Source organism: Lepidochelys kempii, chromosome 2 (genome assembly GCF_965140265.1).
Source record: "Lepidochelys kempii isolate rLepKem1 chromosome 2, rLepKem1.hap2, whole genome shotgun sequence".
NCBI classification, from domain to species: domain Eukaryota; kingdom Metazoa; phylum Chordata; order Testudines; family Cheloniidae; genus Lepidochelys; species Lepidochelys kempii.
In genome coordinates, this window is record NC_133257.1 from 99,275,325 (window position 1) to 99,301,813 (window position 26,489).

Below are 26,489 nucleotides of genomic sequence, written 5' to 3' on the forward strand. Positions count from 1 at the left end.
TATGGCTCTGATTTAATTGATTTTCCCCCCTACATTTTCTCAGAGGAAATTTTAGGCTTCTTTCATTGGATCTCTCATTTCCCGGTATACAGACCTTCACAGGAATACCCTTGCACTCATATGGAGCCAACACAATTTAGTCGGACTCCTTGTGGGCATAAGGTTCTATATGCAAGTGGATCTGATTGCAAGATCAGAGCCCAGCATTTTACATAGTTAAGGGAAACAAGAATAGACAAAAGTAGTGTAAATGAGAGAACTCTGGTTAGCACTTTGAGTGCATTTGCTTCCCTGATCGTGCTCTTTAAATAACAGACAGTCTTCAGCTGAGAAAACTAGTTCCCATTGTCAAAATGCTTTTTATTTTTTTCTTTATGGCAGGGTGGCAGAGTGGGTAGACTTGGCTGTTCTCAGCAGGAAATCTGGGGCCCGGTTCATTAAAGAAAGGTGGTTATGACTAGCTTTTTAAATGACCTGTCTCCTTTCTCTGAGACACCAGATGTTTTTAAATGAGTACTAAAATCTATAGAGCATACAATATGTGTTTAAGAAATAGAACTGTGTGGAGTGGAATTAATGATGGTGTCACAAAGACTGTTCCAGCGTTAGACAATTTTAAGGCACTTTCCTACAGCTTCAGTAATGTTGTTTTCTGAACTTTTTGACTTTTCCGTGTTCACTATTGCAGAGATGGTATTTGGCAGTATGTTTTGTCACAACATGAGACAGTTTGCATTCCAACTGAAGTGGTTGTTTTGGATGGTTTTTTATGTTTTTTTAACTTGTGGAGAAATTTTCAAAGGCACAGAGTAGAAATTAGGCATAGACGTCCACAACCCATTAAAAGTCACTGGGAGTTGGGTCCCTCACTTGCCCTTGAACATCTCACCATATGTTCACCAGTGTGAATTTCTCTTATGCTCTAATCACTGACCAAGGACTACCATCTTTACTTCTGTTGTCTCATCACATTGATTTTAAAAAAAAAAAGATTTCCAAGTTTCTTGGGAAGTTCAGAATTTAATATATATTCATCATTTGAACATCTGCAATTTCCAAAATAACAGACAAATGAAAACTAAGATGGAGATATGTTGCCTTCAAAGAGTTGGCTATTATTTTCTTGATATATTTAAATAGGTGAGCAAGTTGTATTCTATACTAAAAGACTGTAAATGGACAAAGGATAAAAAGGAGCTTCAAGCTGTGTAGTCAGCATGGTCCTGTAGAGAGGACTTTGGAGTGGTACTAAGGAGAATGGAGTTCTAGTCCCAGCGCTGTGTCTTATCTACTGTGTGACTTTAGGCAAGTCACTTCACTTCTGTATTTCCTCTCCTTCCTCTGTTTTTCTTCTCTAGTTAGCTTGGAGTGTATCTGGGCCAGGCACAGTCTCTTACTAAATGCTCATACAGTGGGAGCAATGGGCTCTCCAGATACAAATAGTTAATTCCTAAGGCAGGCAGTGGACAAAAATGGTATTTATAATTCATGGAAAATGCAGAAAAGACTGTGGAAAGCAACTCATGCATTCTAACAATTTTGTTCATTTTCCTACCCACTGATGAAGAGTTCACTATCTTTGCAAATTTCAAAATCTCCATGAACAGCTTTGACATCTATAAATTTGTCCTATAATGATTAGAATCTTAAAACAGAATATTTTTAAATAAATAAATAAATAAAATAATAAAATATTATTCTTAAAATCCTCCAGTGAAGGGGATTCAACAATCTCCCTTGGAAGGCAATTCCACAGTGATCGTAGAATCATAGAATATTAGTGTTGGAAGAGACCTCAGGAGGTCATCCAGTCCTATCCCTTGCTCAAAGCAGGATCAACAAAAACTAAATGATCCCAGCCAAGGCTTTGTAAAGCCTGACCTTAAAAACCTCTAAGGATGGAGATTCCACCGCCTCCCTAGATAACCCATTCCACTGCTTCACCACCCTCCTAGTGAAATAGTGTTTCCTAATATCCAACCTAGAGCTCCCCCACTGCAACTAGAGACCATTGCTTCTTGTTCTGTCATCTGCCACCACGGAGAAAAACCTAGCTCCATCCTCTTTGGAACCCCCCTTCTGGTAATTGAAGGCTGCTAACAAATCTCCTATCACTCTTCTACAAACTAAATAACCCCGTTTCCCTCAGTCTCTCCTCATAAGTCATGTGCCCCAGCCCCCTAATCATTTTCGTTGCCCTCCGCCGGACTCTCTCCAATTTGTCCACATCTCTTCTGTAGTGGGGGGACCAAAACTGGATGCAGTACTCCAGGTGTGGCCTCCCCAGTGCCGAATAGAGGGGAATAATCACTTCCCTTGATCTGCTGGCAATGCTCCTTCAAATACAGCCCAATATGCTGTTAGCCTTCTTGGCAACAAGGGAACACTGTGGACTCATATCCAGCTTCTCGTCCACTGTAATCCTCAGGTCCTTTTCTGCAGAACTGCTGCTTATCCAGTCGATCCCCAGCCTGTAGTGGTACATGGGTTTTTTTCTTCCTAAGTGCATGACTGTGCACTTGTCCTTGTTGAACTTCATCAGATTTCTTTTGGCCCAATCCTCCAATTTGTCTAGGTCACTCTGGACCCTATCCCTAACCTCCAGCATATCTACTTCTCTCCCGAGCTTAGTGTCATCCGCGAACTTGCTGAAGTCCATCATCCAGATCACTGATAAAGATGTTGAACAAAACCGGCCCCAGGACGGATCCCTGGGACACTCTGCTTGATACCAGCTGCCAACTAGACATCAAGCCGTTGATCACTACCCATTGAGCCTGACAATCTAGCCAGCTTTCTATCCACCTTATAGTCCATTCATCCAGTCCATACTTTTTTAACTTGCTGGCAAGAATACTGTGGGAGACCATATCAAAAGCCTTACTAAAGTCAAGATATATCACATCCACTGCTTTCCCCATATCCACAGCGCCAGTTGTCTCAACATAGAAGGCAATCAGGTTGGTCAGGCATGACTTGCCCTTGGTGAATCCATGTTGACTGTTCCTGATCACCTTCCTCTCCTCCAAATGCTTCAAAATAGATTCCTTGAGGACCTGCTCCATGATTTTGCTGAGGACTGAAGTGAGGCTGACCTGTAGTTCCCCAGGTTCTCTTTCTTCCCTTTTTTAAATATGGGCACTATATTTGCCTTTTTCCAATCGTCCAGGACTTCCCCTGATCACCATGAATTTTCAAAGATAATGGCCAATGGCTCTGCAATCACATCAGCCAACTCCCACAGCACCTTTGGATGCATTAGATCTGGACCCATGAAATTGTTCATGTCCAGATTTTCTAAATAGTCCTTAACCTGTTCTTTCACCGCTGAGGGCTGCTCACCTCCTCCCCATACTGTGTTGCCCAGTGCAGCAGTCCGGGAGCGGACCTTGTCTGTGAAGACTGAAGCAAAAAAAGCATTGAGTACTTCAGCTTTTTCCACTTCATCTGTCACTATGTTGCCTCCCTCATTCAGTAAGGGTCCCACACTTTCCCTGACCTTCTTCTTGTTGCTAACATACCGGTAGAAACTCTTCTTGTTACCCTTCACATCCCTTGCTAGGTGCAACTCCAATTGTGCTTTGGCCTTCCTGATTACACCCCTGCATGCTCTAGCAATATCTTTATACTCCTCCCTAGTCATCTGTCCAAATTTCCACTTCTTGTAAGCTTCCTTTTTGAGTTTAAGCTCACCAAAGATTTCACTGTTAACCCAAACTGGTCGCCTGCCATATTTGCTATTCTTTCTGCACTTTGGGATGGTTTGTTCCTGCACCCTCAATAAGGCTTCTTTAATATAGAGCCAACTCCCCTGGACTCCTTTCCCCCTTATATTAGCCTCCTGGGGGACCCTTTCCATCAGTTCCCTAAGGGAGTCTTTTCTGAAGTCCAGGGTCCGTATTTTGCTACTCTCCTTTCTTCCTTTTGTGAGGATCCTGAACTCAACCATGTTATGGTCACTGCTGCCTAGGCTGCCACCCACTTTTACTTCCCCTACCAATTCTTTCTTGTTTGTAAGCAGCAGGTCAAGAAGTGCTTAACTATCCTTATAGTTAGAGAATGTGTCCCCAAATATCTAGTTTAAATCTCCTAGTTTAAAACTCATACTGAATTTGTGATCCATTATAGTCACCAGACCCTTTTTAGCAGTACTACTGCATATTTATTCCCCATTTCGAAGCTGTGAATTTCATTTTTCCATCCTAAGTGTAGTATTTTGCACTTGTCTTTTTGAATTTCATCTCGATGAATTCGAACCAATTCTCAAATTTGTCAAAATCACTTTGAATTTTAATCCTGTCCTCTTAAATTGCTAGCAACCTCTCCAAGCTTAGAATCATCCACAAATTGTATAGCCACACTCACCACTCAACTATTCAAATCATTAATGAAAATATTGTATAGTACAGGATTCAGAATAGACCCCTATGGGACCCCACCAGATTATCCTCCCAGTTTGATAGCAAGCCATTAATAACTACTCTTTGAATTTTTTCGGTCAACCAGCTTTGCATCCATCTTATAGTAATTTCATCTAGACCACATTTCTCTCAGTTACTTATTAGAATGTAATGTAGGACTGTGTCAGCAGCTTTACTAAAATAAAGATGTATCATGTCTACAGCTTCTCCCTACATCCACCAAGCCAGTAATTCTGCCAAAGAAGGAAATTACTTTATTATGGCATGATTTGTTCTGGACGAATCCCTGTTGGCTATTCCTTATATCTCTGTTATCCTCTAGATGATTTCAAACTGATGCTTAATAATTTGTTCCACTATTATTCCATATATCAAAGTTAGCCTGACTAGCCTATATTTTCCAGGGTCCTCTTTATTCTCTTTTGTGAAGATAGGTACTACACTTGCCCTTCTCCAGTCCTCTGGGACCTCACCTATCCTCAGTCAGTTCAGAGATTGCTTCAACTAGTTCCTTAAGTACCCAGAGTGAATTTCATTAATCCCTGGTGATTTGAATACATCTAACTTACCTAAATATCCTTTAATCTCCTTTTTTGCTTGAATTCCCTCCCTCTTTTTGTAAATATTAATTGTGATAAGTATCTGATCACAATTTACTTTATTAGTGAAGACTGAAGCAAAATAGGCATTAAAAACCACTGCCTTCTTGATGTCATCCTTTCTTAGCTCTCCTTCCCTGCTAAGTAGAGGACCTACATTTTCCTTTATCTTTCTCTTGATTCTAATCTATGACCTTTTGTCTCTGTGGGGCTAGTTCTTTTCATCAGTCATCCTGGGCCCAGTCATCCCATCCACTGGGAGGCTCACCCAGGTAGCAAGTTGTTTCAGGCTCTTGGCTGAAACTAGACTTCCCTCACTGAGGAAGAAGCAGAGCTCAGCTCTCTTTCCTGGTCAGCCCCAACTGAGGTGGTCCTCTTCCTTTTAAGCTCTCTCCCCATTCCTGACAACTACTGCAGGCATCAAGAGGTGGGGCTCAGGCCTTTATTAACCACTTCACTGCAAGTATGGAGCCTATATGCCCCGTCACACACAACCATGGACAAATTGAGGAGATGTAAGAACAGCCTTTTACCCAGTCCCCGTCTGCAGAAAGAAGTGAAGGAAACACTTCTAGTGAACAATTATTGATCCTGTCCCCAATTCTTGGAGGGCTGGCCCTGAAACATATCATCCTGTTTCCTCTCTTTTCATGCCCCCTTTTCTACACCTGTCCACAAAAAGCTGGGGTTCCCCTAAAATGAAAAGTGAAAATTAGTAAGACCACTAATCATAATGTATACATTGTCCTGAAGATAAATCAACACTTGAGAATCATATAGGCAACGGTACATTGATGCACCTTAATGCAAAATTAGATTGGTGTCTGAACACTGAATAATTTATGATTGGGTTACATAAACATATTTACATTTTGTGCTATATTTTAAACAAGTAGCTTAAAATTTGGTTCTGGAGTTTCTCTTTAAAATATCCCCTCCTCAATGCTTTAAGAACATTAACATTTTATTTATTTATTTATTTATTTTGCAGAGAATGAAAATTAAACTGTCACCGTGAAAATTATAGTTTCTAAATATAATGTACATTGTAAAGCATAAAAATAGAGTCTTTTTTTAGTATATTGCAGAAAATATACATCAAATAATAGAATATAATCTTGCTACTTAGAAAGAAAACAATTATGTTCTTTTTAGATAATTATCTGAACATAGGTACAATTTCCAAAATTCCAAGTCAGTATGTTTTACTCAGAACTATGTTAGCACCTCCTGAGGAACACAGAAAGTGTTATGGTGGGTAATTAAAAAAAATGCTTCAGATATTTATGACTTTAAATCCATTTTCAAACGTGAGCTTAAGTCTCATTGAATTTCAGTACACCTTAGACCAGGGATGGGCAAACTACGCCCATGGCCCGGATCCAGAATGACAGCCATTTTAATCCAGCCCATGAGCTCCCGCTGGGGAGTGGGGTCTGGGGCTTGCCCCGCTCCGGTACTCCAGCTGGGGAGCAGGGTCTGGGGCCACTCCACATGGCTCCCAGATGCAGCAGCATGGCCCTGCTCTGGCTCGTATGCATAGGGGCAGCCAGGGGTCTCCGCTCACTTACCCCTCCCCAAGCACCACCCCTGCAGCTCCCATTGGCTGGGAACTGTTGCCAATCATAGAATCATAGAATATCAGGGTTGGAAGGGACCCCAGAAGGTCATCTAGTCCAACCCCCTGCTCAAAGCAGGACCAATTCCCAGTTAAATCATCCCTGACAGGGCTTTGTCAAGCCTGACCTTAAAAACCTCTAAGGAAGGAGATTCTACCACCTCCCTAGGTAACGCATTCCAGTGTTTCACCACCCTCCTAGTGAAAAAGTTTTTCCTAATATCCAATCTAAACCTCCCCCACTGCAACTTGAGACCATTACTCCTCGTTCTGTCATCTGCTACCATTGAGAACAGTCTAGAGCCATCCTCTTTGGAACCCCCTTTCAGGTAGTTGAAAACAGCTATCAAATCCCCCCTCATTCTTCTCTTCTGCAGGCTAAACAATCCCAGCTCCCTCAGCCTCTCCTCATAACTCATGTGTTCCAGTCCCCTAATCATTTTTGTTGCCCTTCGCTGGACTCCTTCCAATTTATCCACATCCTTCTTGAAGTGTGGGGCCCAAAACTGGACACAGTACTCCAGATGAGGCCTCACCAATGTCGAATAGAGGGGAACGATCACGTCCCTTGATCTGCTCGCTATGCCCCTACTTATACATCCCAAAATGCCATTGGCCTTCTTGGCAACAAGGGCACACTGCTGACTCATATCCAGCTTCTCGTCCACTGTCACCCCTAGGTCCTTTTCCACAGAACTGCTGCCTAGCCATTCGGTCCCTAGTCTGTAGCTGTGCATTGGGTTCTTCCGTCCTAAGTGCAGGACCCTGCACTTATCCTTATTGAACCTCATCAGATTCCTTTTGGCCCAATCTTCCAATTGGTCTAGGTCCTTCTGTATCCTATCCCTCCCCTCCAGCGTATCTACCACTCCTCCCAGTTTAGTATCATCCGCAAATTTGCTGAGAGTGCAATCCACACCATCCTCCAGATCATTTATGAAGATATTGAATAAAACCAGCCCCAGGACCGACCCTTGGGGCACTCCACTTGATACCGGCTGCCAACTAGACATGGAGCCATTGATCACTACCCGTTGAGCCCGACAATCTAGCCAGCTTTCTACCCACCTTATAGTGCATTTATCCAGCCCATACTTCCTTAACTTGCTGACAAGAATACTATGGGAGACCGTGTCAAAAGCTTTGCTAAAGTCAAGAAACAATACATCCACTGCTTTCCCTTCATCCACAGTGCAGGGGCAGCACTTGCAGATGGGTCAGGATGCAGAGTTGCCTGGCCACGGCTCCGTGTAGGAGCCGAAGGGGGAACATAGCCACTGCTGCCGGGAGCCACTTGAGGTAAGCGCCACCCATAGCCTGCACCCCGAGACTCTCCCCGCACCCCAATCCCCTGCCCCATCCCTAATCCCCCTCCTGCCCTCCAGACCTCTCAGTCCCAGCCTGGAGCAACCTCCTACACCCCAACCTCCTCATTCCCAGCCCCACCCTAGAGCCCGCACCCCCAGCTGGAGCCCTCATCCCCCTCGCACTCCACTCACCCGACGCAGCCCAGATCCCCCTCCCGCACCCTGGACTCCTCATTTCTGGCCCCACCCCAGAGCCTGCACCCCCAACGCAAGCCCTCACCCCCCTCCCACATCCCAACCCCAATTTTGTGAACATTCACGGCCCGCCATACAATTTCTATTCCCAGATGTGGTCCCTTGGGCCAAAAAGTTTGCCCACCCCTGTCTTAGACTCTTCAGTGCCTAAATCACTTCTGAAAATGGAGTTTGGCTTATAAGTCACTTAGGCACTTTTGAAAATTTTACTCAGTCCTTTTCACACAGGTATAGCAAGGCAGCTAAATACCTACCTTACTCAATGTATTGATATGGACACATAGCATATTCTGCAAAATCTATGTTTTTGTTGTTGTTCTTTTGGGTTTTTTTGTATTTTTGTTTGTTTTTAAGAAGGCAAATTTCTAGCCCTCATCATACAAAGCCTTCCAAATGGCGTCTCCAGACAACCTAGGGTGCCTTGTACACTGCTGTGCTGTGAAAGAAACCACTACAGGCCAGCTCACACACAGCCTCCAGCATGTAAATTACTCCTCGCTATACTGCAAGAGTGCTTCCACTGGCCAGCCAGCCAGCCACCCTTGAATCACACTGCAGGGTGACACCAGCAAATTCCCAGTCCCAAACTTTCCTCCCAGAAATGTGCATCTTGTAGTGTCCTATACCCTCCTGGACAATACAAGCTCATATAAAGTATGTCATGTTATTAATAGAAAATTATATACACAAATCTTGTTATGTAAAGTAGAATTTCCCAAACACTTCAATCCAAACACACTGGCTTAGATAAAACAATAAAACAAGTTTATTAAACTACAGAAAGATTTTAAGTGATTACAAATAATGGGGCATAAAATTCAGAAAAGGTAACAAAGAAATAAAAGGTAAAATGCAAATTAATACCTGATTTAAGAAACTAATTGAAGTTAAAGAGAAAGGGTCTCTCTCACCACATGTTCTTTCACAGTCTTACTTTCCCTCCCCCAGTACAATGATCCTTTCCTTGTTCTTCAGGCATTGTGGATGTCACAGACAGAGAGAAAGGTGATCTGTGGCCTTTGTTCCTCATTTTTATATATTTTCCTCTTCTGAGAATCATCTCTAGCTGGGCTTCAAGTGACAGCAAGTCTGTTTGCATGGGAATTTCCAGATGTTCCATTGCCAACACGTACATTTCTTACTCACACTCTTCTTCCTGTCAAAGAATGGCTGCTTAACCAGGTGATAGTCCATTTGATTTGGTTGACACCTGACTGAGGCATCAGTTTGCCTTTTGTCTCTGAGGAATTGGTTTGAGCCTGTCTTCTTTTTTAATTTTGGAGAATGCCTCAGTAAAGTCATACAGTAGAATCTCATAACTTTACATACAATATTGCCACACCTATTTTACCAGGACAATAAAGACCAGCACATTATGAGTTTTCAAATGATACCTCACAAGGAATACTTTGTACAGAATGTATCATAGTCTTATAAAAAGGGTGAATTTAAGGATACAGACTGTCATAGGGAGTGAAAGCCTAATAATGATTTTGTAATATCATCATTAACTATTTTGTGATCACTTTAGTGGCTGGAAAGAGGTGGGAATGAAACCCACATGGGCGGGACAGGGGAGTTGCTGCAGACAGAAGGACAGAGATGACTTTCCTGATTCAAAGTTCCTAAAATCCATCCCTGCAAGATCAGTGGTGTGGAAGATAAACAACTTTGCTTCTGTCATGGCACTGCTGAAAGTAGAATCAGTGCCAATACACCCAATTGCCGATGCTTCCCTAGCACAGCCCACAACACAACAAGATTTTAAACAGATGTCTTGCTTTCTTATCAACAATTTGAATTTTAATAGCCGCAAAATAACATGGCACAAAGTTCCAAACTATTTTTTCAGATGAAAGAGTTCTTGCTCATCAGACGCATGTGAAATGACTGAGGTAGGCAACCTAGTGACAGAGGATGTGGAAAAAGCTAATGTACTCAATGCTTTTTTTGCCTCTGTTTTCACTAACAAGGTCAGCTCCCAGACTGCTGCGCTGGGCATCACAAAATGCGGAAGAGATGGCCAGCCGTCTGTGGAGATAGAGGCGGTTAGGGACTATTTAGAAAAGCTGGACGTGCACAAGTCCATGGGGCCGGACGAGTTGCATCCGAGAGTGCTGAAGGAATTGGCGGCTGTGATTGCAGAGCCACTGGCCATTATCTTTGAAAACTCGTGGCGAACCAGGGAAGTCCCGGATGACTGGAAAAAGGCTAATGTAGTGCCAATCTTTAAAAAAGGGAAGAAGGAAGATCCTGGGAACTACAGGCCAGTCAGCCTCACCTCAGTGCCTCGAAAAATCATGGAGCAGGTCCTCAAAGAATCAATCCTGAAGCACTTGCATGAGAGGAAAGTGATCAGGAACAGCCAGCATGGATTCACCAAGGGAAGGTCATGCCTGACTAATCTAATCGCCTTTTATGATGAGATTACTGGTTCTGTGGATGAAGGGAAAGCAGTGGATGTATTGTTTCTTGACTTTAGCAAAGCTTTTGACACGGTCTCCCATAGTATTCTTGTCAGCAAGTTAAGGAAGTATGGGCTGGATGAATGCACTATAAGGTGGGTAGAAAGCTGGCTAGATTGTCAGGCTCAAAGGGTAGTGATCAATGGCTCCATGTCTAGTTGGCAGCCGGTATCAAGTGGAGTGCCCCAAGGGTCGGTCCTGGGGCTGGTTTTATTCAATATCTTCATAAATGATCTGGAGGATGGTGTGGATTGCACTCTCAGCAAATTTGCGGATGATACTAAACTGGGAGGAGTGGTAGATATGCTGGAGGGGAGGGATAGGATACAGAAGGACCTAGACCAATTGGAAGATTGGGCCAAAAGGAATCTGATGAGGTTCAATAAGGATAAGTGCAGGGTCCTGCACTTAGGACGGAAGAACCCAATGCACAGCTACAGACTAGGGACCGAATGGCTAGGCAGCAGTTCTGCGGAAAAGGACCTAGGGGTGACAGTGGACGAGAAGGTGGATATGAGTCAGCAGTGTGCCCTTGTTGCCAAGAAGGCCAATGGCATTTTGGGATGTATAAGTAGGGGCATAGCGAGCAGATCGAGGGACGTGATCGTTCCCCTCTATTCGACATTGGTGAGGCCTCATCTGGAGTACTGTGTCCAGTTTTGGGCCCCACACTTCAAGAAGGATGTGGATAAATTGGAGAGAGTCCAGCGAAGAGCAACAAAAATGATTAGGGGACTGGAACACATGAGTTATGAGGAGAGGCTGAGGGAGCTGGGATTGTTTAGCCTGCAGAAGAGAAGAATGAGGGGGGATTTGATAGCTGTTTTCAACTACCTGAAAGGGGGTTCCAAAGAGGATGGCTCTAGACTGTTCTCAATGGTAGCAGATGACAGAACGAGGAGTAATGGTCTCAAGTTGCAGTGGGGGAGGTTTAGATTGGATATTAGGAAAAACTTTTTCACTAAGAGGGTGGTGAAACACTGGAATGCGTTACCTAGGGAGGTGGTAGAATCTCCTTCCTTAGAGGTTTTTAAGGTCAGGCTTGACAAAGCCCTGGCTGGGATGATTTAACTGGGAATTGGTCCTGCTTTGAGCAGGGGGTTGGACTAGATGACCTCCTTGAGGTCCCTTCCAACCTTGATATTCTATGATTCTATGAAAGCCAGTCAGTACTCTGCAACCCATTCAGTGCTAAGCTATCTGCAACACTATTTTGTTAAAAGATAAATGGAAAAAAATAAAGGGCCAACTGTATGATATTCAAGTAAATGTTCCTCAGCTACTCTTCCACTAGACAGTTCATTAATTAAGACTTTGAGAGACAAACTCAATCTGAAACCATATCAAGTAATTTTTTTTAAAAAGAAAAACTCTTGCTTGTTGTTGTTGTTGTTGTAGTTTTTAATTACATTATGATGTATCCTTAAATCATGGTAAAGAAGGTAAAAGAGCAGAGAATCCAGGCAGTCCACCTTCATGTGGGAGACATTCAGATATTATGCTGAAAGATAGATGATGACCTTTTAAAAATAATTTGAAAAAATTGTTGTCACAATTAACTTATGAATTGTCTTTTCTATTCACAAGATAATTTGCAGGACAATACATAATTGAAATCCTAATCCTGCAAACACTACACTTAGTACGACTACTCATGTGATTAAAGGTACTTGGGCATTTGTTCAGGATGGAACAATGAGTCTGATACATAGGCCCAATAAATCAACTGAAAGACTGCCCCTGATTTTCAAAGGGTGTTAGATCATGCCTGAAATTTGGTCATATACTCTTTGCCTAAAACTTATTGATAGAGCTGGTTGGGTGTCAGTGGAAAAGGATAACATTTCACAATTTTTTCCCCAAAAATTTGAATTTTGGAAATTTGAAAAATTGCAGTGAGCTCTTTAGCTGAATGAAAAATGGAAAAAGAAAGTCACAAAAATTGTATTATCATTTTTCCCAATTCTTTTGTGAATAATGAAATTTCATCAAAAGTTCGAGATATGAAAAATTGTAACCAGCTTACGTATTGAACATCTTGAGTGATGTTTCCAAGGAAAGGATAACAGCAAACAATGAATGTTTACTCATATACCTCGTCACTAATATTTCTCTCCAGTCTTCTTACAGCTACAGAGCTCAGTACTTTCCTTGTGTATCTAAGGCCCCATGATAACTACCGAAAACATATTGTATATATTGTTCAGTATTTTCTAAGTGTCTGTGAACTTCTTAATAACTCACACTATGCTAGAAAGGTATGCCAGGGAACAAATCTCAGTTCTACGAAGAGCAAAATATCAGCCTGAAACTGGTACTGTATGATAGTCTGTCTGTGTATTTATGGCTTTTTGCATCCCTGCCCAACTCCTCTGTTCCACCAACAATGCCAATATCAGCATCACCTGCAATTCCTTCTCCCATGTCAAGCCTTTGGGCTTGAAATACCCTATCAAATCCAATTTGCCAAGGATATTTTCCCTCTCCTCATTCCTCCAGAAAGGCTCACTTCTGTTGTATCACCTAAAATAAGCAAGTTGATAAATCGTTCATAGAACCATCATGATTTGTACATGCCTTCCAGAGTAACCTACTGTTTGATTGTATTGTAACCTGCCTCACCCTACTTTCTCTTCTGCCTGTTTTGTTTGTTGTGTTTGAAATTAAATCATAAGCTCTTCAGAGCAGAACCCATATGAGCTAAGGCTTTTAAGTGTGACTAGTGATTTTGGACACCTCCATTTCTGGGTTTCTGACTTGAAACACCTGAAATGGGCTTGAGAGTCCTGAGTGGATAATTAGTACTTTCTGTAAACCAGGCCACTTTATGGTGTTTCCAGCTGGGCACCCAAAAATGGAGACAACCCAAAATCTCTAATCACTTTTGAAGATATTTCATGTCTACTTCCTCTGAAGTCTTTAGAACATTCTTGAGTTTTCAAATAAATAATAAATTACTACTACTACTGAGTCCACAACTGATCGTTAAAAATGTTTAGATTTGTATGAAGCAAAGATGATGTCTGTAGAGCTGGCTGAAAGTTTTCCAAAGAAAAAATGCTGATTCACCAGAATTGACACATTCCACAGGAATGTGTCTATTTTGTCAAAACTTTACTACCAGCCCAGCCTCCCTCAGTTTCCTGACTCCATAGACAGCTGCCTTCTGGGGCTGATTCACTCCCCAGGCTTCTAGCTCCCTGAAGAATGGACAGGCTCAGAAGGCAACTGCCTAGGGAGTCAGGCACACAAGAGGAGCAAGCCAAAAAAGCCTGTTCCACTTCCCTCAAAATGCAGTTTTCCTCCAAGTCTCTCAGTGCTACCACAATATAAATAATAGTAATTACTCTCTACTAACAGGAAAATATCATGGAATCTGTGGCCCATTTAGGGCTCAATCTGTGAAGTGCATCTTCAACACCCCATGATGTCAGGAGGCATTCAGAATAATGCAAGATCAGGCCATTAATTAAGGATTTATTGAATATTCCCATTATTTATTATTTGTATTATTGTAGTACCTAGGAGCCCTAGTCATAGACCAGTACCGCATTGTTCTATGCAAGGCACATGGGCACAGTGCATGAGGAGAACACGCCCCCTTTGTGTTGACAATGTGCTTTATTTCCATGTAATTTCTGATCATCTCAATTCCACATCTGCTACTGATTCTTAAAGAATTTAGGGAGGGATCAAGTTACAAGATTAGCCCTGCTAAAATACAAGCTCTATACTGGATGCTGATGGATTCCCCTGAGAGCAACTGACTCCTTCACTTCCTCGCTAATGGACACTTACAAAATTTTAAAGATGCTCAGGAGTTAATATTTCCTCACATATGGACAATTAGTTTCTAACGTATTTCTTCTCTGTGCTTGACCGATTCAGAAAGGAGTCAGCTATATGGAAATCCCTAACACCTTTCATAAATGGAATGAGGAAGGAAAGTTTAATAAAAATGAATCGGTGGCACATTCTACTCTAGATCTTCATTTTGACTAACAGTTCAGCAAGATACTTAAGCAAGGGCCTAACTTTAAGCAGGTGAGTAGTCCCACTGTAGTCAAAGATACTAAACATAACCTTAAATTTAGGCTCCTCTGTTCCTTGCTGGATCAGGGCCTTCATGAACAGCACACTCTCAATACGTGTATTTTGGTGATGTTGAAAACTACCACATATACTCGTTCTTAAGCCTAATTTTTTTTAATAAAAATGGGAAGCATCAGAGAAATGGGTCAGCTTATGAATGGGTATAGAGAGGGAGAGGTGGGACACATCCCCTCCCCTCAACAGAGGGGGCAAGGAGAGGCAGCACAGACAGAAGGGAAGAGGCGGGGCCACAGTCTCTCCGCTTCTGGCCATGCTGCTCTCCCCCCAGCCTCCGAAGCAGCTGCAGCTCTGGGGCTGGCAGGCTGCAACCGTGCCGCGCGGCCCCGCCCCCCAGAGCGGGCTGTGGCCGCGCTGCCCAGTCTGGCCCGCCTGGGCAGGCTATGGCTGCGCTGCCCAGCCTGCTGGATTAGCTCTAGCCAGGCCTCCCCAGATTAAGGTGGAAAGGGATAGGATGGGAAGAGTGTGGGGGTCCTGGGCTAGGGGTGGGGTCATGTGGGGGGTGGTCACAGCGATTACTCCCCTGACCCCCAACTTCTCCCCCCAAAAAAATGTCCCCACCAGCTGCTGTCCCAGCCTGTCAGGGTAAGCAGCTGGTGCATCGGGACACTTTGTTTACTTAGGTTTACCTCCATGCCTGTGGACGCTCGAGGTAGACAAACCATTTCGGCCTGCCAGCGGCTTATCCGGATGGCCCAGGAGCCAAAGTTTGCTGACCCCTGAATTATAGGGTCATCTTATGAATGTGTCATAAAAAAATGTGTCATTTTTACTTATCCATCTTGGAGGGGGTCAGCTTATAAACGAACCGGTTTATGATCAAGTATATTGGGGTAATCGACTTATGGACAAAGGTGCAGGAGCACGTAGTTGCAATGACCATGAGCTCAATTCCCTATTCTCCACAGATTTTTATTTTATGTTTTTTTTTCTTTACTTGCAGATCCTCTTGGCACTTGCATAACTAAATCACACCGACAATTAATTGATTTATTAATGTCTGGGAAAATCTTTATTTCTGGAAAGTGGAAAAGATATCAGCAACATTACCCCAGATCAGACAACTGTTTGGTGTAGGATATGGCAAAAATGCATAAATTAATTAATATACACATTGATAAAAGACTAAGGTACTGTTTGAGATTGACTCCTTATAGTGACTGACTAGTAAGTTCCTGAGACAATGGCCTTGTTGACTGTGATATACATTAAAGGAGGCTGGAGTTCTAATCTCACCTCTGAAATTGACTCCATCATTTTCCTCGAGCAAGTAACTGTCTGCCTTAATTGCTCTTTCTGGAAACAAGTATATTACGAGCCACTGAGAATCCCTGTCTATCCCTCTCTCTTTCTATGTATCCCATTCCTCCCTTTTTACATCATCCCTACCCCCGCTCCACATTAGAATACTTCCTTATCCCAATAAAGCAACTGATGTCCTTGCAGCTGGCTCCCAAACTAAACTTGGCTATGTCCCCATTCTTGCATACTGCCCGTTCCCTCCTCAATTCACATGTACACTCCCAGCCAACCTGCCTCCACATTCTCAACCTAATCTTTGGTTTGGAGATTGGTAGCAGCAGAGAGGCAGTTTGCATAGGGCTTCTTATATGCAGGGAGTCCGGTTTCTGGAAGCAGAGAGGTAGCACAAGAAAAGAATCCTGATCTGCCTCTTCTTCCTACAGGGAAGCCTCCTGAGCTATCAAACCCCTTTTGAACGAATAAGTACAGAGATAAAATTCACCAATGGATCGGCAGTGACCTAAGGCGAAACAGGATCCTAACACATTTTACTGCAGAAATTCACTCCGAGAATCTCACTGCTGCACTGCGGAGAGAGAACACCGCCAACCCAGTCGTACAACTTTATAGCTCATTAATCATTTCACCTGTTACACTTAGGTGCAGAGGCTCACGTGCATAGAGGTTCACATGCATAGAGAAAGAGAAAGAGAGACTTATTCAAAACAAATGGCTCAAATTCTCCCTGCAATCAGAAACACAGAACTATCATTGTACTGTCTGCAACCATATATTATCTGCACCCTTCTGGTTCATTGGAAAGGGTACAGGTGTATGCTCATCAGAATCATCATCTTCAGATCACTGATGATTAAACTGTGCCCCAAAATAACCTCTTGGAAATGTTCAAGCTGTAACTAAACCAGAATTTTTCTCCAGAATTTCATTAAAGACCCTGGTTGAGAAAGTAACTGGCACCCTCTGGTGGGTTATTGTTACCATTGCTGGTAAGCAATCTCCCTGAAGAACTATCAAACACCATGACAGAAATAGCAGCAATTTTGTGGGGTAAAGAAATTACAGTAAAGTCACAGGAGCAGATTTGTGTTTGGAAGCAGAAATGCCAGAACCCCCTCATTTTTGCCAAAGTGCTTCTGTCTATTGAAAATTCCCATCTTCCAATGCACTGAAAGTCCGCACAAGGGAAATTATATTAGTATTTGGGCACAAGACATTTGGAAAACTCCCAGCCTAGATTTGCACCTTTCCCTGGGTAAAAAAGCATGGCTGGATATTTATGACTATAACTGTGGCAGAATTGTTTTCTCATCGATCCAGCTCTTTCTGCAGAGACCATACACTGGATTACAAACTAAGAATATTTATATATATAAAGTTTTATAATAAGGCAAAATTAGAATGACAGGCATAATCTATTTCAAATATCAGTTTGACTTGATTGTCATGTAGGAACAAAGAATCCTGATGCCTGTCCATTCGTGCAGAAGATTATATAAACTACCCTAAGCGCTTGCTCATAAGAAGGGCATGTAACAACAGCACATATCACATGTCATGTTATGAAGGGCAGCAGGGTAAATATTATCAGACGGGGGGGGGGGGCACATGTGCTCTCATTCTTTTCCATTTGTCAGTGGAGGCTTATGACTGGCAATATTGAGAATATCGTGGCTAGTACTCTGACAGCACAAGGACTGGAGAAGCAGAGATTATTTGAGTTTGTGGAATTGCATATTTCACAACCAGCATTTCATATTTGTAAAATACAGGTGTGGTGATTGTTCATTCAATGCACACCTTATAGCAGTGTTAGCTGGTTTTATTAATACTGGAAAGGTATTTAGAGATCCAATAAGAGGATGTGATAGATTATATAATGTAGGAGCAGTGTTCTTTGTTCAAAAATATTTTACCTTGTCCTTTGTCCTGTACTTACTTTTCCTGTTAACAGTCCAGTATTAGCAACAGTTTGGTATTTTTAACACTTTATTCAGATTCTTACAGTCACTTATCACCATGGTATGTGAGCACCTACTGGATTTGTCATCTCTGCTTCACAGATGGGGAGACTGAGGCATGGAGCAGTGAAGTGACTTGCCCCAAGTCACATCAGAAGTCTGTGGCAGGATTCTGCATCTTAACTACAAGACCATCTTTTTGCTCAAATTTTAGACCCTCTCTCTTACTATAAAGTATTTATCTGGGAAGCACGAAGATCACTATCTTCTAGATATTTATATACTCTCCTGCTTTTTACTTCATATCATTCCCCACTCAGCAATATATTCTTAGTGTGTTTGCAGGAGAAATGAACGATTTCACAGCAGCTAATCTTTCATCACCAATAATCCTCTTTCCTGGAGAAAGTGCTTTATGTGACCCAGATCTGAAGGGCTGTCATACCTAACTGTCTTTTAACACACTATTTTTTCTGCTGCAAAAGACAATTGTAAATTTCCTCGAGGTTTCATCTCTTCGCAGTTTGACACCTGCTCAGCCACAAAGTGACATGAAGTTGAAGATTCAAATCAAACTGCAGCCTGTCCAGCAAATGAACAGAAACAAGCAAGCATGAGCCTTGCCAATCTTTAATGAGATCACATCACTACTTTCCTGCCAAATGCATTTGATCATGCTTCATAAATCGTTTTAACTGGAGCAAAAAAAAATTCTCTTCCTTGAATAATTATAGAATACGAATAACTGCTGGAGCTGCATGAACTTTTGGTCTCTGCGTGGGCTTCTGTTGAACTCTGTCTGCCTTCAGCAAAGCTCTCCAAAGTTTTACTTACAGAAATTCACTTCTGAGAACCCCTAATGCTCAGAAATATAGAAGCTCTATTTATGGCTGAAATAAATTCAAAACTTGTCAGTCTTTTTCCTCAATAGGAGAAGGAAGTGGAGAACAGTGGGGACAACTGTTTGTTAGAGTCGATTTATTTAACCATCTGATATACAGTTAGCGGCTGATAGTAGTGCTAACAATGCCATGCACGTACCAGAACTCTAACGTAGGATGACAGTATACTCTGGTCAGTTACAAAACAGAAACATCCTTTCCTGTAAATACACATGATTTCCTCACAGGAACAGTAGGAAAATAATGCTGTAATGGAGTTGGTAGTAATATTAATTTTAGAGCTAAATAAAAATTCTTCAAGTTGAGAGACTTTCCCATGTACAGTGCTATAGCTCAATGGAGACCTCCAGTGGTCCAAAATTGTTATGAAAGTCTCAGCCACTACTCTGAGTATACATGTGACTGTTTGCTAACAGCACATGTCCTCTCTCTCTCTCTAAATAAAGTGATTGGTCTTTAAAATGTAAATGCTTTTTTGGTTAAGGTTTCATAAAAAATTGATATGGAAAGATGTTCTACCATAAGACAATAAATCAAGTCAACTGTACATTTAAAACTATTTTCTTACCACATGGAAGAAAAATGCATGTAATTTATGGGTCAGAGTCTCAGCTACTGTGAGACAGTATATCGAAACCAAAGCGTTATCTAGTGCTAATTTACACTAGTTGAGGATATGGCCCATTATGTGTCTGTTAGCATAAGACACAGTGTACTTACTGACAGACTCATATATGAACTAATGTCTGTGTTACATTACAATATACACACATAACATGCACAAAATATGACACACAATGTGTATGAAATTGCTAAATCCTTTCTAAACGGGTGTAAGAAAAGTAGCCATTTGCTCCATTTTAAATTGAGATGAGTCAGTGAACCAATCTAGGTAAAATAAGGACAAACACAAACGTTGAACCATCCCCTCAGCAGAAATAGACCTTTGTACAAGGCTTGGTAAGTCTCTCTTCCCTGCAGCCCTGTAACCATTTGCCTCATTTTCCAAATATGAACATGTACTCAGGTAAGTATCCAGTGAAACCATTTCCCACTCATAAAAGGATTTGGGGGGAGGAGCAAGAAGGCGGGGAGTGGGGTAGGACTATTCCCAAACCTCTCGGAATCATTCTTCTTGGAGGTCCTGTTTGGGGCAAGGTCAGGCAGCCCACTTCCCCTACCCAGAGCCAGGATGGCAGAAGAAGTAGTTTTAATTGAGTGACTGTGCCTAGTAAACCCACAACTGGACAACAGTACTGCAACTCAAATTCACCCTTCCTGAAGTATGAGGAGTGGAATTGGAGAAACTGGGTCAGGTTTCAGGAGAGACCTCATTCAGTGAGGCACTAGGGGCTCAAGAAAGCCAGCAGGGAGAGGACAAGCTGCTCTCCCTCTCACACTGTAAAGACCTCAGCGTATAGCATTGGTCACTCAGGATCCTTAATAAAGATCACTTTCCTATAACTCTGCCTGCCCAATACGTTACTCGTGAGTAGTGAAATGCTTCCATGAAATCTGGGGCTGCCCCTGTATTTTCACCATGCTTCAAAAATTCGGCAGCTCAGGTGATTTGCCACTGGGGTTTCAGAGGGAAAATGTCATCTAGGGTGTAAATATTGGGGCAGACTCTGATAAAGGAACTACAATGCAGAAGACAAGTAGAGTGGTTACTGGATCCTAACACCATCTAACTGTTGCTATTATGACTAGAGCAGAACAGTGAGCCTCCCAGCCACCACCATCAAGAGCACCACCTACTGGGAAGAGGATGACCTCCACAGAGATCAACCTTCCACTAAAGGATCATCTAGAGATGTACTGCTGCTCCCAGAAGAAATCATCTGCTGGGAGAAGTAGGAAGCCAGCCACCTGTCAAAGATGGCTTTCTGCAGAGTGTCAAATGTAGGAAAGAGAGGAAATGTTGCAGAGAAAGATGATATGGAAGAACTAGGTTTGGAGATTCAAATCAATTTTGCATTTGCATCTAAAGTTTCATATGGATTCCAGCTTACTCTATACTGAAATTTGTGAAGTTTTAATTAGGTTGCTCTAATGTTGTCACTTGTACCATCTCTGCTATAAACTATTATTGCATCTTAAAATGTGCTTTTGAGTGCTTGACTATATTTTAAGGTATGTTTATTGTATGTCATTGTATCTCAATTGCACTGAAAGCAATTAAGATACAAATGAGATGTAAGTACCTGTCCTCTTAAGTTGCCTATAGTACCATCCACACCTATTACAATGTGTACATACTGTTATAAATAATAAAAGCAATGTAATTAAAAACCCATTCCTTCATACAGAAACAACTGTGTGAACAAGTAACCTTATCACAAACAACCAAAGAACTACCTCTCTTCTCAAGAGGTCATCTAGTCCAGTCCCCTGCATTCATGGCAGGACAAAGTTTTATCTAGACCATCCTGGATAGATGTTTGTCTAACCTGCTCTTAAAAATATCCAATGACGGAGATTCCACAATGCCCTGGGCAATTTATTCCAGTGCTTAACTACTCTGATAGTTAGGAAGTACATTAGTTCCTAATGTTCAACCTAAACTGCTCTTGCTACAATTTAAGCTCATTGATTCTTGTCCCATCCTCAGAGGTTAATGAGAACATTTTTTTCTCCTTCCTCCTTGTAACAACCTTTTATGTATTTGAAAATTGTTATGTCCCCCACTCAGTCTTCTCTTCTCCAGACTAAACAAGCCCAATTTTTTTCAATCTTCCCTCATAGGTCATGTTTTCTAAACTTTAATCATTTTTGTTGCTCTTCTCTGGACGGTCTCCAATTTTTCTACATCTTTCCTGAAATGTGGCACCCAGAACTGGACAGAATACTTCAGCGTGGAGTAGAGAGGAAAAATTACTTCTCGTGTCCTGCTTACAACTCTCCTGCTAATACATCCCAGAATGACGTTTGCTTTTCTTGCAACAGTGTTACACTGTTGACTCATATTTGGCTTGGGATCCACTATGACCCCCAGATCCCTCTCTGCAATACTCCTTCCTAGGCAGTCATTTCCCATTTTGTATGTGTGCAACGGATTGTTCCTTTCTAAGTGGAGTATTTTGAATTTGCCTTTATTGAATTTCATCCTATGTACTTTAGACCATTTCTGCAGTTTGTCCAGATCATTTTGAATATTAATTCTATCCTCCAAAGCACTTGTAACCCTCCCATCTTGGTATCATACACACACTTTTAAAAAGTACTCTCTATGACATTATCTAAATCATTGATGAAAATACTGAACAGAACTGGACCCAGAACTGATCCCTGCAAGACCCCAATTGATTTTCCCTTTCAGCTTGACTGTGAACCACTGATAACTACTCTCTGGGAATAGTTTTCCAACCAGTTATGCACTCACCTTACAGTAGCTCCATCTAAGCTGTATTTACCTAGTTTGTTTATGAGAAGGTCATGCTAAACAGTATCAAAAGCCTTGATAGAGCATTTGAGATTGTTCAGAGAGGTGGATGAATGCTTCCTGGAAAATACCATTACGGCACAATAAGCCAGGGCACACCACCACATAGACTCAGACTTATTTATTTTAACATCAGAAGGGATCATTGTGATCATCTAGTCTGGCCTCCTGCACACCACAGGCCACAGAATCTCACCCACCCACTCCTGTAATAGACCCATAACCTCTGACTGAGTTACCTAAGTCCTCAAATCAGGGTTTGAAGACTTACAAAGAATTCACCATTTACACTAGTTTAAACTAGCAAGTGACCCATCACATCAATGACTTTCACATCCAATGCTGCCATATGTTGATTCTGGTTTTGATTTAATGGGGTATATAGTTGGCTTTATTATACTGAAATAATCCATGTGAGATACAGCAGTCCAAAAGGGGAAGAAGATATTTATTTCACCCACAGTTACACATTATATGAGCCCTCTTGTGGTGATGTGTGTACATATGAGTAAAGGCAATTGGGAAGTTAATGTTAGCTAGCCAGAGCAGGAGAAAAAGAAAAGAGACCAGTCAATAATTATCACTAAACACTGGCCAAGTGGTGGGGAAATGAGGGTATGCAAATCCTTTCCACGCCCAAATACATCACACTCCGACAGGGTAGTCGGACAGAAACAGGATTTGACATGAGATCCTCTCCATGAGAGGACATCTAGCCTGACATTTCTCTGAAAGGAATATTTATTCAAAGGACTACAGATCTTTCCTATAAAAAGTTCCCATTCCTTGCCAATAGATGTCTCTGTTATACTTTGTAAAGCAGAGTCATTACATGATTTTTCAATTTTTACAAAATTCTGCTTAAAGCCATTGTCCTCCCTTACAAAAGTAGTTTGAAGGAATGAACTCTTGCAATTTTAAGGGGAGCTCTTAGAATCATACTATCACAGGCTATGTCTACACTACAAAGTTAGGTCAACTTCATGTAAGTTGACATCAAGCCTCCAATTTAAGCAAGTCTATCTTGCATGTCCACACTATGCTCATTGTGTAGGTGGAGTGCATCCTTACTAGCAGGGCTTGCATCGACACACACAGTGCTGCACTGTGGGTAGCTATCCCAAAGTGTATTAGCTGAGTGGAATTTTGGGTTGCAATGCCTTATGGGACCAAAACATTGGTGCGGGTGGTTATGGGAACATGGTGTTAGCCTTCCATGATGCACTTACCTCCCTCCCTTCCTCCCTGAAATCAAAAGGCAAACAAACCAAGCCTTTCTCACAAGCCTGGGTTACCTGCACAGACAGCATAGAACCATAAGCATGGACCCTGCTCAGATGTACACTGTTGTTGTGAGCAGTACAAACACCTCGCGCCTTATCCTGCAGTATTTATACAGATGATACAGGAGCTGCAGTGCGGAACAATATGATGCCACGCAAGTAGCCCTTTCCCCTAGCAATCTGGATGGTGCTTGCAGACAGGTACCAGTGTAAAGCCCCCGAGACAGTCTGGCTTTTTTACAAAAGCGACACCAGGTTGGCAGGGGGGTGGGGTGGGGGGGGAGGGGAGAGGGGGAAGGAGACAAACAGGAAGCCACCACACATGTCCTTTTTTTTTTAATGCTACTTGCAATACACAGTGATCCCTTCCAACCACAACCACGGCATGTGTGGGAAAGCATGGTTGTGGGATCCAAATGTCACCCAAAAGGGGGATGGTGGAACGGATTACTTTTTGAACTGTTTGCGGTTTAAGGGCTAGCATTGAAAACTTCCCGTTTCCCCCAGATATGCCCCAGACCCTCCTGAGGATTATTACAGAGATGTTTATTTTACCATGTTATCTCCCCTTTGGCCATTTTGTTTTCACTAGGTTGTTGTTGGCCTCCATATTGGGACCCTCCTTCATGGAGCATTTGGCACCCTTTTCCCCCAAAGAGTGGGAAAGGAGAGGGTCAGGTGACCAATAATCTGCCTGGCAACAGGAGATAACTTAAAGGGAGTTCACCCATCCCTCAGGGCTGTCCATCAGAGTGACAGTCAGGTGCCCATATGCACAGATACGAGCCTCACGTCAGATCCAAACTCGTGGTATTCCATCTTATTCCACCTGGTTTCCTATTTGTGCTTCCTTGCACACATCTGTGATTCCCCCAGTCACCAGCCCACACACCACACTCAGGATGTGGCATGTCAAGTATTGAAGAATGAAGATAAGAAGATTGGCCACTTACCTGTGTGACATCCTCGCCTATTCCAGTGTCCTGTGTTCCTGATCCCACGCTCTGTGGTCCTGCTCCTCATTCCCTTCAGTGGCTATGTCTTCTCGTCCTACAAGAAATGGTACTGTAATAACCCTTTATTGTTTAGCCATTTTCCTTAGTGTATGTAAAGGGTTTGGGGGCTCTGGGCTTTATGCCCACAGTTATATATGTTAACAACCGAGTAGCTCCGTAGTAATTGTTTATATCTTGGTTGGTGTCCTTGCTTAGTATTTTACCTGTTCTCTGTTTGTTTAATAAATCTTATTTGTTTGCACCCTGTCCACTGGTAAGTTTTCTTTCACTAATTTAAACACCGCTGAACAGATAGCAGGGGTAGGGGGGAGGCTTCTGATTAGCCAGTGTTCAGGCTAGCAGTTAACAGAGGCAGCAAGCGAGCAGATGCTGCAAGCATCTGGGTACAGACCTGGTCCTTATGCTGCAATGCTGTATGCTGCAATGATGCCAGCAGAGTTAATACTGGAGTGGCGCAGGAAAGTATCTTACCTTGGTGGATGAAATAAGGCAGCTCTTCCCAGAAACCTCCTGCAAAGGATTGCAGAGTACCTCCATGAAAGTTTCCTAGAGATCTCCATGGAGGATTCCTGGGCCATCCCTGTGCACATAAACAGTCTTTTACGGAGAGCACCCTCCTTGTAGCTGGAATGGTCACCAATACCCACTACACCTATTTTTTTGTTCATATTAAAACATAAAAAATAATAGCATGTAACCCCTACATGTTTGACTGGAAATGTGCACTCACCAGAGGTGCCTTCCACAGCATCACACTCCACTGCCAAGTGATCCTGTGAAGGGATGGGCTCCAGGGTTAAATAGTCCTTGGCTGTCAGGGAGAATGGATCCGCCGCTTGCCTGCCTCACATTCTCCTCCTCCTCGTCTTCCTCGTCAACAATGTCCTCCTTGTTGTTGCGCAAGGTTGCCTTGGGCTCCTGGGAGGTCTCCACGGAGCATTTTGGGGTCGCGGCCAAGAATTGCATGCACCTCCTCATAAAAGCAGCATGTTTGTGGAGCAGAACCAGAACAACTGTTCACCTCCCTAATCTCCTGTCTGGGGTCTGTACAGCCTCGCCAGAGGACAGAGTGAATTGAAATCAAAATAGAGTATTTAGTTTCAACTTTTTCATTTTATTTTGTGCTCATTTTTAATATTTACTGTAACTTATAATTAATGTTAATATATTTTATGTTTATACATACATAAGATTTTATATTGTAATATTCCCACAGCATCAAAATGAAATATTTTGATAAGGTCATTTCAGTGTTCACAAATCAAAATATTTCAGAATTCCCATTCTGAGAAATATTTTGAGACTTTCACTTTTCATACTAATTAAAGATGAACATCATCATGTCATCCCCTCCATACACTTATCAAGCTCAGTCTTAAAACAAGTTAGGTGTTTTGCTCCCACTACTCCCCATAGAAGGCTGTTCGACTACTTGACTCCTGTGATGGTTAGAAACCTTCATCAAGTCTAAATTTATTGATAGACAATTTATATCCATTTGTTCTTGTGCCAACATTGGCCCATAACTTAAATAATTCCTGTCCTTCCCTGGTGTTTATCCCTGTGATGTATATATAAAGATCAACCATATTGCCCCTCATCCTTCATTTTGTTAGGCTAAAACAAGCCAAGCTTCTGAAGACTCCTTTAATTGGGCAGGTACTCCATTCCTCTGTTAATCCCAGTAGCTCTTCTCTGTACCTTTTTGAATTAATCTTTCTTAAACAGAATACCAACAGTATTCCAGATGAGGTATCTCCAGTACCTTGTATAATGGTAATAACACTTCTCTAGCTCTACTGGAAATACCTGGCCTGATGCATCCTCGGCATTGCATTAGCCTTTTTCAT

General features: G+C 42.3%; 1 protein-coding gene across 2 annotated transcripts in view; it reads right to left on the reverse strand.

The window, feature by feature from the left end:
* CBLN2 (cerebellin 2 precursor) overlaps positions 1–25,761 on the reverse strand; it is an 84,338-nt gene extending 58,577 nt beyond the window's left edge. The window contains exons 1-3 of one of the 2 annotated variants that reach the window (XM_073331755.1): positions 25,370–25,761; positions 25,111–25,219; positions 24,577–24,673 (exon numbers count right to left, since the gene is read on the reverse strand). The gene's annotated coding sequence lies outside the window, so the exon portion shown is untranslated. The remainder of the gene's footprint in view (positions 1–24,576; positions 24,674–25,110; positions 25,220–25,369) is intronic. The other variant, XM_073331756.1, reaches the window with a different exon arrangement.
* Positions 25,762–26,489: the final 728 nt, after the last annotated feature.